The sequence below is a fragment of the Lepisma saccharinum genome, chromosome 24 (genome assembly GCF_977018435.1).
Source record: "Lepisma saccharinum chromosome 24, izLepSacc3.1, whole genome shotgun sequence".
Classification (NCBI taxonomy): Eukaryota; Metazoa; Arthropoda; class Insecta; order Zygentoma; family Lepismatidae; genus Lepisma; species Lepisma saccharinum.
Window position 1 is genome coordinate 37,515,403 of NC_139252.1, and position 13,459 is coordinate 37,528,861.

General features: G+C 38.9%; 1 protein-coding gene across 2 annotated transcripts in view; it reads right to left on the reverse strand.

Annotated features, from left to right (window-relative positions):
* The window catches only part of Scp2 (Sarcoplasmic calcium-binding protein 2), a 411,658-nt gene that overhangs the window by 102,882 nt on the left and 295,317 nt on the right, over nucleotides 1-13,459 (reverse strand). The window lies entirely within an intron of this gene.

A 13,459-nucleotide genomic window follows, 5' to 3' on the forward strand; every position in this document is an offset into this window, starting at 1 on the left:
TCTGTTCGCTTACTCCATGTATCTTCCTGCATGGTCTAAATGCATTGATTACTCCACATAATCTCAATGCCTATCCAAAATATGTTGACTCCTTGTATCTCCCTGCCTCTTCGAAATCTGTTCGCTAATTCCATGTATCTTCCTACCTGGTCTAAATGCATTGACTACTCCACATAATCTCCCTGCCTATCCAAAATACGTTGACTCCTTGTATCTCCCTGCCTCTTCTAAATCTGTTCACCAACTCCATGTATCTTCCTGCCTGGTCTAAATGCATTGACTACTCCACATAATCTCCCTGCCTATCCAAAATACGCTGACTCCTTGTATCTCCCTGCCTCTTCTAAATCTGTTCGCTAACTCCATGTATCTTCCTGCCTGGTCTAAATGCATTGACTGCTCCACATAATCTCCTTGCCTCTCCAAAATACGCTGACTCCTTGTATCTCCATGCCTCTTCGAAATCTGTTCGCTAACTCCATGTATCTTCCTGCCTGGTCTAAATGCATTGACTACTCCACATAATCTCCTTGCCTATCCAAAATATGTTGACTCCTTGTATCTCCCTGCCTCTTCTAAATCTGTTCACCAACTCCATGTATCTTCATGCCTGGTCTAAATGCATTGATTACTCCACGTAATCTCCCTGTTCCTCCAAAAGATGTTGACTCCTTGTATCTCCCTGCCTCTTATAAATCTGTTCGCTAACTCCATGCATATTCCTGCCTGTTCGCTAACCCCAGGCAATCAAATATATACTACATCAACAAAATCCGATGAACAACTTGGAGACCGACTAAGAACTTATTTGAATATTTAGAGTGAAATGAATATAATTAGTTTTATAGATAGTGACTGAATGTATTATTATTATTGCTTCTTTGTAAAACATTATACTTAAGCTAACATGATTGATCTTGCATGTTCCAAAACTTTATGGCTCTGTATGCAATAAAAGCATTATACTGATTCTAATCTAGTGTTCAATAAATTACGAAGATGAGAAAAAAATTTATAATCAATTTCATAACTGATGTATAGGAAGGACCAATTATGTGCTGTATGAAACAGAAAGAAAAATGCTCGTGAATACTTTAAAATAAATTGTTTCTGAATTATTCTTAAAATGTTATGTTCAACTGAGGCTATTCAGACTGGGTTTCGCTTTTGACATTTGTATCACCATCGAAAATTTGTTATTACTATTGAGGTGAAAGTTGAGGGTGACCATCGCAGTAACAGCCCGCAGTTTTCACGGTTCAACGGACATCACTGTAGTGACAGTACGAGTGGTGTTGCCACTTTCAACGAAGAGCTTTACGCAGTTCAAGAAAAGTCTGTATGAAATTATAATGATACTTGGGCTGTGAAAACATCTGCAAAGAGCTTCGAAACAAGACCAATATCGTATTTCTATGAATACACAATACTAAGAAAAAGTTGTTTCGCAAATTTTATGAGCACTTCTTTTGACCGATTTAAGACATCTGAAAATTACGAATTGTGTTTAAAACCTTTGTACCCGTACTGTATTTAAATTCCATTACGATCGGACCACACTTTTTATTTATAGAATTTCAAAGATATCGGTCATCCCTGTTCGATAGCGTGCATAATCTTGCACAGACTGTCCAAACTTGCCCAGACCTGTAGCTGGATTTTGCCGAGAAAGGTTTTCTTTTTTTCGCAGGAAACTGCGAGACCGCTTACCTGGAGGAGAGGTGAGTGAATTTCAGGCAAAATCAACAGAACCAGCAGGATCGAGAGGCAAAGGGGCTTTGGGTGGTTGATCCCTACCAGGTGAAGAGAGGGACACAAAGTGTGCGCGATATCGAACAGGGTGAGTTATCCCTATCCGTCTATCTATCTATCAAAATGGAATTTTTTTCCGCGGCGGCAGAACGTATTAATATATAATCTCTCTGGATGCTTCATGTTGACCAGGACTTTCACTTGTTTACTCCAGTTGTCTCAACCTCTGCGGTATGTGAATAATGCACAGTGTTGTGCTATGCAAACTTCCTGATGTATTCAGGATATAGGAAGTTCCATCAGGTTTATGGAGTCAGCTCTTTGCAATAGAGGTAGTGAAAATCACGATTCGGCATGGAGGAAGGTCTCCATGGCCTGGGTGATATAGAGGTGAGGCAGACTGAGAAGGGACTGACTTTTGATTTGGATTGAGGAGAGAGAGGAGCTTGGAGAAAGGAGTTGAGGGAAAGTGAGGCGAGTCCTAGTCAACGAGTAACGAAGCCTAGAGAGGTCTTAGTTTATTTTATTCGACGTTACTTTGAATTAATCATCACTCTTCAGATAGACAGGTAATTATCCCAACCCAGCCATGATTCAGGTTCAAAGGTTCATAAAACCCAATGAGTGACCATTGTCTTTTCTAGTTGTTAAGCTATTTAGCTTTAGTTGTGCCTTTCGCACTGCCAAGCATTTGACTTGTCATGTCAATGACGAGTGCTCTCATCATTGAGGATGAATGATGATAAGTTTCATCACCCATTGATTTATTGTGGGAGTGACTGGTTTTGATCCCCATCATTCTGTAGAATGATACGCTATCTGCCATTCTCAGTCAGAAGGGTTGGGATAAAACATCTGTGATGTTATTTATTTAACCTAGATCAGTTACCCCGTACCTGGCACCTATCGGGACCGTCATTGCAAGCGAGTAGTACAATTTAGGGGACGACCTACTTCCCCATTGGTTCGATTCCCAATTCTACAGGGTAGAACGTTGCGATTTGGAAAACAAAAAGCAGCACTGTTTTTTCTCACGACGATACATCGAGTCCATACTCGAAACAAACGCGGTTATTATTAGCTTAACGCGGAATTGAATAAGCTATATTTTGATGTAACTGCTCAATTTTTAATTGGAGTTCAATCTCGAGTATCCAATAGTAAGTGAAGGAACTTTCTTGAAACTCCAATGTTACTTTCGTTTGTCCTGTATGACCTAGTAAGAGATTCTAAGCTAAGCATACATAAACAGACAGTACCAATTTTATACGTTGGTTACAAGGATTTTTTTATTTTGGGTAAGGTAGCCTGGTAGTTCCTTGTCTTGTGTTCATACAGAATGAGTGAACATTGATTATTATTTACTAATTCGCAAATGTACCAGCACTGTAAAAAAGTATACTTTTTGTGCACTTTCTATAAACTACTATAAAAGTGAAAAACTCAATATGCTGACCAAGGCAGAAATTTATTTTATTATAAAACATAAACTAAACGTAACGTTTCAACCTTCTAGCAAAGTCTTCTTCAGATCTGCGCCAAGTACAAATGTAACAAGGTACAAAACAGGACGATATATATACATAAAAATACTCCCCTCCAGATTATTAGAAAGTTGTTCTGGAACATTCTAGCAAGTGGCTTTCCCTTGTCAACTGTACTTTCACTTGAAAGTGAATGTGGTTGGACTCTTTATCTCACGCTCTTTTTCCTTCATTCTTCTTCCTTCTTCTCTCCTATTTCTCTCTTGTCCTTTCCACTCTTTCTAACACCTTCTTCCATTCTTTGTTTATCTTCACTCTCCCATTCCAGTTCATTGTGTCTTCTTCACCTTTCTTCTCTATTTCCTTGGCCTCCTTCCATTTTCTCACTAGTATTCTCTTCTCCCTTCCTATCTGCTTAGCCTCATCCCACTCTATGTCATGTCCTGTTTCTCTCGTGTGTTTAAATATCGCATTTCTCTCTCTCTTAAGTCGTACATCATCCCTATGTTGTTTCAACCTGTCTTTCAGCCTCTTTTTCGTTTCTCCTATGTACACACTCTAACATTCTTTACATTTCACCTCGTAGATAATCCCTTCCTTCTTCTCTTCCCTTCCTCTTCCTCTTCCTCTGTTTTGTACCTTGTTACATTTGTACTTGGTGCAGAGTCTGAAGAAGACCTTGCTAGAAGGTTGAAACGTTACATTTAGTTTATGTTTTATAATAAAATAAATTTCTGCCTTGGTCAGCATATTGAGTTTTTCATATCATAGAAACAAGGCTTAATGGTGTTATAATTGGACTATAAAAGTGTTCTAAGAGAGTTCTCAATTCAAATGCGTTCCAAAAGTGTTCCCAAGAAACTAGTTTTGATCACTTTTATTACCCTTTCTGTTTGTGAAGCACTTTTAGAGCACTTACAAAGTACTTTTAGGATACATTGAAAACACTTTTTGCTCACAATGATAAAAAACATTCTCAGTATGGAAAAAATCTGATTTGACCTTTCTTACGGGTCATCCCACATTTTCGCAAATGTTCATTTACATGCAGATGAAATCAGAATATTCCAGTAAACCATAATTTGAAGTTGGAACAATGTAAATTCTAGTGATGCAGATGTGAAAAAAATATTACAAACTTGAAATTCATAATATTTCTCAATGCAATATTGCTGGAAAATTCCAGCCCAAGGTTTTGCATTGCAAATTATTTCACGCTCCCCCTTCTATATGTGCGACACAGTATTCTTAATTAAAATGTTAACACTTTTTTAAATAAATAATATTATAATGGATCTATATTAAACTCAATGTTATTTTATTTACAATCGTGGATGTTTTGATGCCATTCTATAGGTAACATTTTTGTAACATGAGAATATCAACTTCAATTCAAATTCTATTTCGTTCATAAGATTTCTAGTTGCCGAAAATAGTCATCTTTCTTATGATACGAAGTGTACTGAAAGTGTTACAAACAGTGGCGGCGATTGGATTCCAAAACTAGGGGGAGCAAGAACAGTTTACTTTCCCTTGGTAGGTAGGTTTAGAATAGTGCGGGAGCAAAAGTGTCAAAAATTGGGAGGGGGGGCTAATCGCCGACACCTGGTTCCAAATGTGTTCTAAAAATTGCTGTGGGGCGTCGACTGGAAGGCGCCGCCACGGGGCTAAACAAAATTTCCGCTATGGGAATCGTAAGTTAATCAGACAAATGAAAGATCTGTTCAGACACAAACTTGTATCAGTGCTTTGACTTCTTTAATTTTCGTATTAACTTACATATTATCACTGATTTGATTTATCGAATATATACATAATTTATTTCTTTTATATTTATTCTTTATTTTCTTATATTAAATTTGATTGTTTTTCATCTTTCCCATTCGTTTAATTCTTATTTATATAGTTATTCACGTATATTATGTTAATTGTTAATCTTGCACGCCTGGTGCTGCCATCTCTGTTCCGCTTTTGCAAACTATTTACATTGGTTAGTCCTATTGGGTACGTAACACAATGGAGTTGTTCTCAAAATTCAACGAAATTTTCCCGAGTATACTATCAGCAATTGAAATGGCTTTCCTGACATTACCTTTTTTCCTCCAGCAGGAACGCTCCTGCTTGCTCAATCACTGCTACTTGGCACGCGGGATAAAATTTTCATGCGGAACCAGGAACGGCTATTATCCCTTAAATTCTATTCTGGACCTGACCCGAGGTGGGGAGAGTGGGTTTCTCTGCTAATGAGAAACTTTAGTCCTTCTGATCGATACTCCATTGTTCCCGTTCCCATCCACCACCCTTACATGCTCAACGAGTCCTGCCCTGAAGCGTTTGTACTCTGCCTGCTTATGTTTGGTTTCTCTTTCCCAGCCCATTCGTTTCCCTTAATCGCGATTGAAATCGGAGAGGTTTGATTTTCCTCAGCGTCTGACGCTAACCACTACACCAGGATGTGGTTGTGAGCCTAGTGCCATGAATTCGTCCTTTGCGAGAGATTATTTTCTCTCCATCCTGTCATTCTTCCCATTCTTTTCCATCCTTACATATTCTAATCATGTGATCATGTTTCCTCCACACTTTACTTCTTCACTTTATCTTGCTTTTTTCTATATTCTCACTAAGTGGTCATACCATGCTTTTCCTGTTAGTTGTAGCTTACATCAAAATTCTTATGGATTACTCTTTATTTGCCTGTTTTTCCAATCTTCATTTCGTTTAATCATCCCCAAACCCAGCCTTATTTTCAATTTGCATATTTGTTTTATTGGTAACAGTATGGTATAGTGAAAACACATTTCACTCGTTTATTTCCTAATTATTTACATTTGTACTTACCTGTTACGCATAGCGGAACATTTTTGAACGTGGGTTTTGCTTTTTTCACTGAAAAAAGCGTAATTTTTCACATTACAAGTATTTATTGTTCGTTGCTAATTCGCTTTTGTTACACACCAAATGGCGGGCAAATCTTGACTCACGTTGTCTATCGTCAGCTGATATGCTGTGTTTACAAACTTATTAACCGAAAAATGCCGCACAAACTATTCACAGATGGCTCTTAAGCTAAAATTGATCAACAAACCATTCACGGAAGGTTAGGTTAGGCAAACATAGAAAATAAAATTGAAAAAAAAAACGCTCACAAGTCATCTTGTACAACTACCGCGTGATTGCAACGCTAACAGGGGGTTACATAATCGAACGCACGGAACATTTGATTCACGTAGTTGACGGTAATGGTGGCAAGAGCTATCCTGCATCGGAGATACATTAATGTCGAAAAATACATGATTCACCGGCCGAATAAGTTAAACAAAGGGAGAAAACACTTCCACGAGCTTCCAAAAGTCTTCGGAAACTCATTTCCGTAAGTAGTTTCTCCTGTAAATTTGAAAAAGTGTGTTTTCACTATACCATACTGTTACTTTTTTTTTTCATTTATCTTGATGGCAGTTTCTTTTATTGATTTTACCTTTTCTACGTTCTCAAAAGCTTGACTGTCTATTTACAATTAATATTTCATGTTTCAGCAATAATGTGACGGCATATTAAAATTTCTATAATGTTAAGGTGATATTAAGAATATATATTTTTTTAAGATCTGACTTTTTGAGATGAGTTGCTTTACTAGTCTCGATGGGGATATAACATCAAAGGCAGCAATACAGTTCAAAACAAAAGAAATCAAATCCGAGGATAACTATTTATAAAGTCTTGCTAGTGTTCTTGTTTTCAATATATCCGATGTCATTGTTAACTGATTCCAGAATTCGTATTTTTCCGCTCCTCATACATTTGGTGCGTTTTTATACCTCAGAACCCACTTATTTCATGAAAGTAATTTATTCTCTTAATTAAAATATAGCTTTAAGAAAGGACTCTTTTCAAATTAAAAATATTCTTCCTTTTTTCCATATTATAAAAAAATATATTCTGTAATTTTGTCAAAATACTGCTAACGGTCTGCCCGCAGCTTTGCCCACAGACATCTACAATACATAGTGCCATCTCTTGAGAACTTTTGTAAGTATTGTCGGAGAGCATGGCGTTGAAATGCATAACCCTTGTATATATTAAAATTAATATTGTTGAACTGTAAAGGGGCCAGTAATAATAATAATAACTTCGGCTTGAAGATTTGTGAAAAGTCATATTTTTATTAGCCTTGAAGATGATGCTGAGTATAATAATACTCAGATTCACTTAAATAAGAGACAGAAAACATTGTTTCTTTATTGTTTCATTTTTCAGGTTATTAGTAGTTTTTCAGTATTTTAGTAGACTTTTTATGCGTATTTATATATTTTTGTAAGTTTTGTGATAACTGTTTTACTCCTTTACGCGATCTTCTTGTGCATGTTAGTGGCATTATCTTCTCTAAAGAATCAACGAAAATCAATCTTTTAACTTAGGCTCAAGTACAGAGTGACAGTTGGGGGGGGGGCAGGTGTCTTCTTGGTGTTTGGTGCTCCTAGGCAGATGCAAATAGAAAGAACAATGGCACTTTATTCTTATCCCCCCTTCATTAACTTCAGTATTTAAAGCACTAAGCAGCCAGATGGTAAATTATTCACATAGAGGATGACGCTTATTCTTAATGAGATTGGTACATAATTGGTTCTGGACAATTCAGCAGACGAGTGTAGTGTAAAGTGCTTATATAATCTCGGTTTGAATCACCACGCCAGTCATGCGAGACGGAACCTCACCTCATTCATTCTATCACGCCAGTGATTCGAAACTGCTGGAAACGATGCGCTTTTGTTTGAATCCTCGCATCTTCGCTCGCGCATAGCCAGGGGGATAGAAATATGGCGGAGCTGCGCATTTTTGCTTGTTATTGTTTTCATATTTATGAAGAAATTATTTGCTCTCACTTGTGAAGCTGAATATGTAGTTGTATCCTTCTTAGCAAACTTAAAAATTTCAATCTTGTGTGGGTCACAATCTTAAAAGTAGTGGAAATATGAAGGTATGTTTGCAGCCATGATAGTATCCTCCTGCTTTAAAAATTTTGATTTCAAATTGACCCATGTTCAAAGGTTCACGTTTCCAATCTGGTACTGGCGGACTGTTATACTACCAGTCACGAATGGCTGGAATGGTATAAGAGTGGGTAAATTAAACATTCCCGGACGGATGGATTGACCGGCGAGGACCGACCGTATGGCCTCCCTGGTCTCCTGACTAGTCCCACCATGTTTTCCTTCTGTGGGGCTACCTTTAGAGGATAAAGTTTACCAACACCGAATACAGACCCTTGATGATATCCGTGCAACAATCACTGAGGAATGTAATGCTGTTCCAGGGGACTGTTTAGCTTGATTGATACGGAGGGAGGGGATGACGTTGATCACTTCAAGGAGAACAGAGATTGACTTTACTCTGTTTCATAACCACGTGCACAACTCCATTTCGATTTAGTGTCTATGTACGTATGCCAAAATATAGCCAATTGTGTATTTTAACAATCTTATAACTAATTTTGCACACACTGTAGTTTGTAAAATTCGCTCTGCAAATACCATGATCAAATCAGCCGTTTGGATCAAACCACAGGTGCATCTCAAAGGTTTTCAAGGTTATATGCTGGCGGTGTGAGCTAGCATACGAACAAACTGTCAACTGTCCGTTTTCAGAGGACATGTCACCGAAAGTGATCATGGAAACTTCTCTGGAACCTTGCCAGAGCCTTCCCGCGAGAAACCTTTCATCTCAGTAGTGAAACCGTCAGTTGTCTGCAATCTCACAAACTGATGTGTGTGTGTGTGTGTGTGTGTGTGTGAGAATGCATCACCTCTCAGTTCCGACTCGCGATGTCGCCTAATGTAATTTCCATAATGTACATTTCTTCATTCTATTGTAAATCCGAGTGATTGATGACATTAAATTTTGGACATCGTGTACTTTACTTTTGTAACATATTAAAAGATGAAGCTTACATACACGGTAAAAAATGACCGTAATTTTGCTGTGGAAACACTGTGTTAGAACCATAAAATTACAGTTATTCTACCGTAAGGAAAACACTAATTGCAAAAAACAGCAAACGACATATTAAGCAAAGGAAAATCAATGCTTCAGCGTTCTTCGTCTTTCATTTGTTTACATGTGGTGCCCTCCAGTGGCATTAGTATATGCTCGTTGTTACTTGGATATCAACATTTGTGCACTTATACGTAAACTTTACATAATTTAGTATCCATCTGCATCGCTCATAACAACAACAAAGTTTTACAACAGGTCTACGATACGTTTTAAATTACGTCGTATTTGTCGTCATGTACGATATTTGTAATCTAGTAGTTGGATTCTTTAGTTTTAATCTCTTAGTTATGGTGAAAATACTCTACAATGAACTTACGGTAGATATTGCACACAGATAACTAAATGGATCATATCGATTTAGGGTGAAAATACTCTAGAATGAACTTACGGTAGATGTTGCAGACAGAAAACGAAATGCATCATATCGATTTACGGTGAAAATACTCTAGAATGAACTTACGGTAGATGTTGCACACAGAAAACTAAATGCATCATATCGATTTAGGGTGAAATACTCTAGAATGAACTTACGGTAGATGTTCCACACAGAAAACTAAATGCATCATATCGATTTAGGGTGAAATACTCTAGAATGAACTTACGGTAGATGTTGCACACGTAAAGGTAAAGGTAAAAAAAAACGTAAAGTGCTCCCCTGTGCTTTGCACCACGCCATGAAGGCGTATAGGGGGTGTGGGGGTAACACAGAAAACTAAATGCATCATATCGATTTACGGTGAAAATACTCTAGAATGAACTTACGGTAGATGTTGCACACAGAAAACTAAATGCATCATATCGATTTAGAGTGAAAATACTCTAGAATGAACTTACGGTAGATGTTGCACACAGAAAACTAAATGCATCATATCGTTTTACGGTGAAAATATTCTAGAATGAACTTAAGGTAGAGTTGCACACAGAAAACGAAATACATCATATCGATTTACGGTGAAAATACTCTAGAATGAACTTACGGTAGAATTGCACACAGAAAACGAAATGCATCATATCGATTTACGGTGAAAATACTCTAGAATAAACTTACGGTAGATGTTGCACATAGAAAACTAAATTCATCATATCGATTGATGCACTAAAGTGTGTTTTAGCCCCTCTGCGAAGAATCAGATTCACATTTGATGCATTTTTGTATATCGTAAAAGAAACACCGAAGTGCATCACATGATGCAAGTGAGGATTTCTTTCAGTGGAGATGCACTTAAATGCATCATCGAAAGAGCTGCAGGAGGGTGCATCAAAATGCATCAACTTATGCATTAAAGTGCATCAAATGTGAATCTGATTCTTCGCACAGGCCCTAAAACACACTTTAATGCAGTACTCGATATGATGCATTTAGTTTTCTGTGTGTGCGGTCATCATTGTAAAGTTACGGATATTTTTATCCGTGCGATACTATGTAGAGTACCTATATGAGTCAGTTTTGATAATTTTAAAGATATTTTTTTGGTACTTTGTAGATCATCCACCTGCAAACCCTATTAATAACATTAGCATGAAGGGAGATTGTCATTCCGTTGGCGTTATTTATAGTACTACGTGCTTAACCAGGGAGAAACTTAGAGAAACTTCTTTACATCTGTTGATTTGAGACCCTTGGCGCCGAAATGAAAATTGATTCCGCAACAGAGATTCCAGCTCAAACCTCGATTTCTTGTTAATGAAATGGATGCTTTTTACATCCACTGCGCTTGTAGATATTCTTTGGGCCTGAGTTTGCTTCTAGCATTGGCCGTCTGAATGCAATCTTGAATCTGGATGAAAGGTCCTTGGAAACGTAGATTGTGCGAGGGAGAGAGAGAGGATGGGAGGAGCCAGGGAGAAATCTCTTCTAAAAGTCTTCTTATCTTCCCGTGTGCCTTCTCCTTTTGAATGGATTTATTTTTCCATATCTTCTTCCTTCTTCACATCTGCATTCCTTCGCAGATCTTGCCCCTACCTTCTATTTCCTTCTACATTCTGCCAGAGTCCGGTCACAGAGACTGGCAAAAAGAGGACAAGATAGTCACCGGAAATCGTGTGAAAGTAGACAATGTTGCAAGCGATATTGAACTGAAATATTCATTATCGTCGTGGAAAACACACTCCCCACAGTTTTTGTTTGCTTGCATGTAGATGAAGCTCCTCAAGGCTCGTTTTTGAAAATCTGTAGTTTTCGGGCTTAAAATAAACTTTCTTAAAGTTTCCTAGCAACGTCCGTTTCCAGGGCCAACAACGAACATGGCAAACACGAAAGTATTGTTACACCTCCAAACATTTCATTAAAATAGCCATGATGGAGCAATTTCCGTATTGAGTTCTAACTTCTATGTAACTGTTTATGTAATCTCTGGACTGAATCTTATCCAAAAAACTGAATGGTGTCCGATATTCTAATAATGAGTCAGGTATCCGAAGTTTCATTATCCAAATGCACGATTATCTTACTGCCCATTCATAGATTCTATAGTGCAAGAGGCCTTAGAAATATCGCTTCGCTGGCTTACAGCAGACGACAATATGGGTGTGTGTCTGCGAGAACCAATCAGGTCCGCGAATAAGCGAGCCCAGTTGCCACAGGTAGCTCGCTGCACCCTTCTGGAAGGGTGAGTGGCCTCTGCCTCTTGCTACTTCGGCCTGTTTGTTCGGCTGAGGAGCAGACGACACGAGAGTATCGGCAATAGTGTGCGAGCGACGTCTGCTGTTAGTCCGCGAAACGCTCTTTCTAAGGCCTCCCGCACTATAGGCCAACAGAAATCCTGGAGTTTCTCGGGAGATATTTAACCCAAGATTGCTCATGCTGGCAATGCAACTCTTTTTTAATTTTCTTCATATATGCTTACCATATTCTTAAAATTTCTCTATTCATTTTTTCAGCTTCATTGTTGCTAGATTCTAGCCCCATATCGTTTCACACCTATTTGAAAGTAATTAATGGGTAACGTCTCCATAATACCAGACAGAATATTATATGCAGATGATACATTGCTTTGACAAGTAGACGCGGCTGGAGTTTCGCCTCTTCGGAGGTGCTGTTTGATATTGCTCGTGCGTAATGGGGAAGGCAACTTGTCTCCTGACCTACTTCCGGAAAGGGAGTAAAAGTCGAGGAAAAGTCGTCATTGGGAGAAAAATATTAACCCCCTCCTCTCCTTTTCGGAGTCAAAGTGCCGGCGCTGCTGTGCCTGGGACGTGCAGTAACTGGAAATGATGGTAATCAGCCGCGACTCGCAAGTTTCGATTCGTACTGCAGGTTGGGGTTTGGTTTTCGCTCTATTCTCACGTTGCTTTCCACAAGTAGCCATTCCTTTTAATGGATGACGGAGATTATAACTTAGTAACCAGAGGCATTGCATTGCATACAGTTTGGACACTGCACTTTTAGTTTTGCCGTGGTGGTACAGTCGGTAGGATGGTTCAGTCGGGCTAACCATTCCCCTTATGGTTATGGCGGGCACATCTTGACTCACGTTGTGGGTATGCAGTGTTTCAACCTTCTTCACCGAAAAGTACCTACTATCGTGTTCGTCACCGGTGGAAATTATACATTATGCACGGGTAGCTGACGATAGCCCCATGAACCATTGACGGATAGCTCCACGAACCATTATCCATAGTAGCTGACGGATAGCCCCACGAACCATTCACGGATTGCCCCAAGAGCCATTTCCATAAGGTTAGGTTAGGTTTGGTTGGGTTAGACAAGTAAAAAAGAAAGGAGTTTGAAACACTGACAGTGGGTTACGTCATCGACCATGCGGAGCATGCAGTTCACGTACGGGAAGCATGGCAATTGTGCGTCGGTGGGATATTTCTCGATTTACCGGTCAAATAGATTCCACGATGAAAGAAAATACCTCCACAAACGTTGGAGGCATCTGACTTCCACGCGGATCTCCGGTGAAGGTCATTTGAAGCAGGAACTTTTTAACCATTCCCCTTCATGCAGCGGCTCTCTCAGCCTCTTGTCAATGTGTACCTGAGGATATCCTGGAGGGCTAAAGATGTCCGGAGCGTGGTGTGGACCACATCACTTCCACTATGGTTTAGATCCAAACTATATTTAGCGCTACATCCACACCCAATAAGTGCCTCTGCAATCGACATGGATGCACGCTCGATGATGATGTTGCCTTGTAATCAATGGGTTCCGGATTCGATACCCGCTG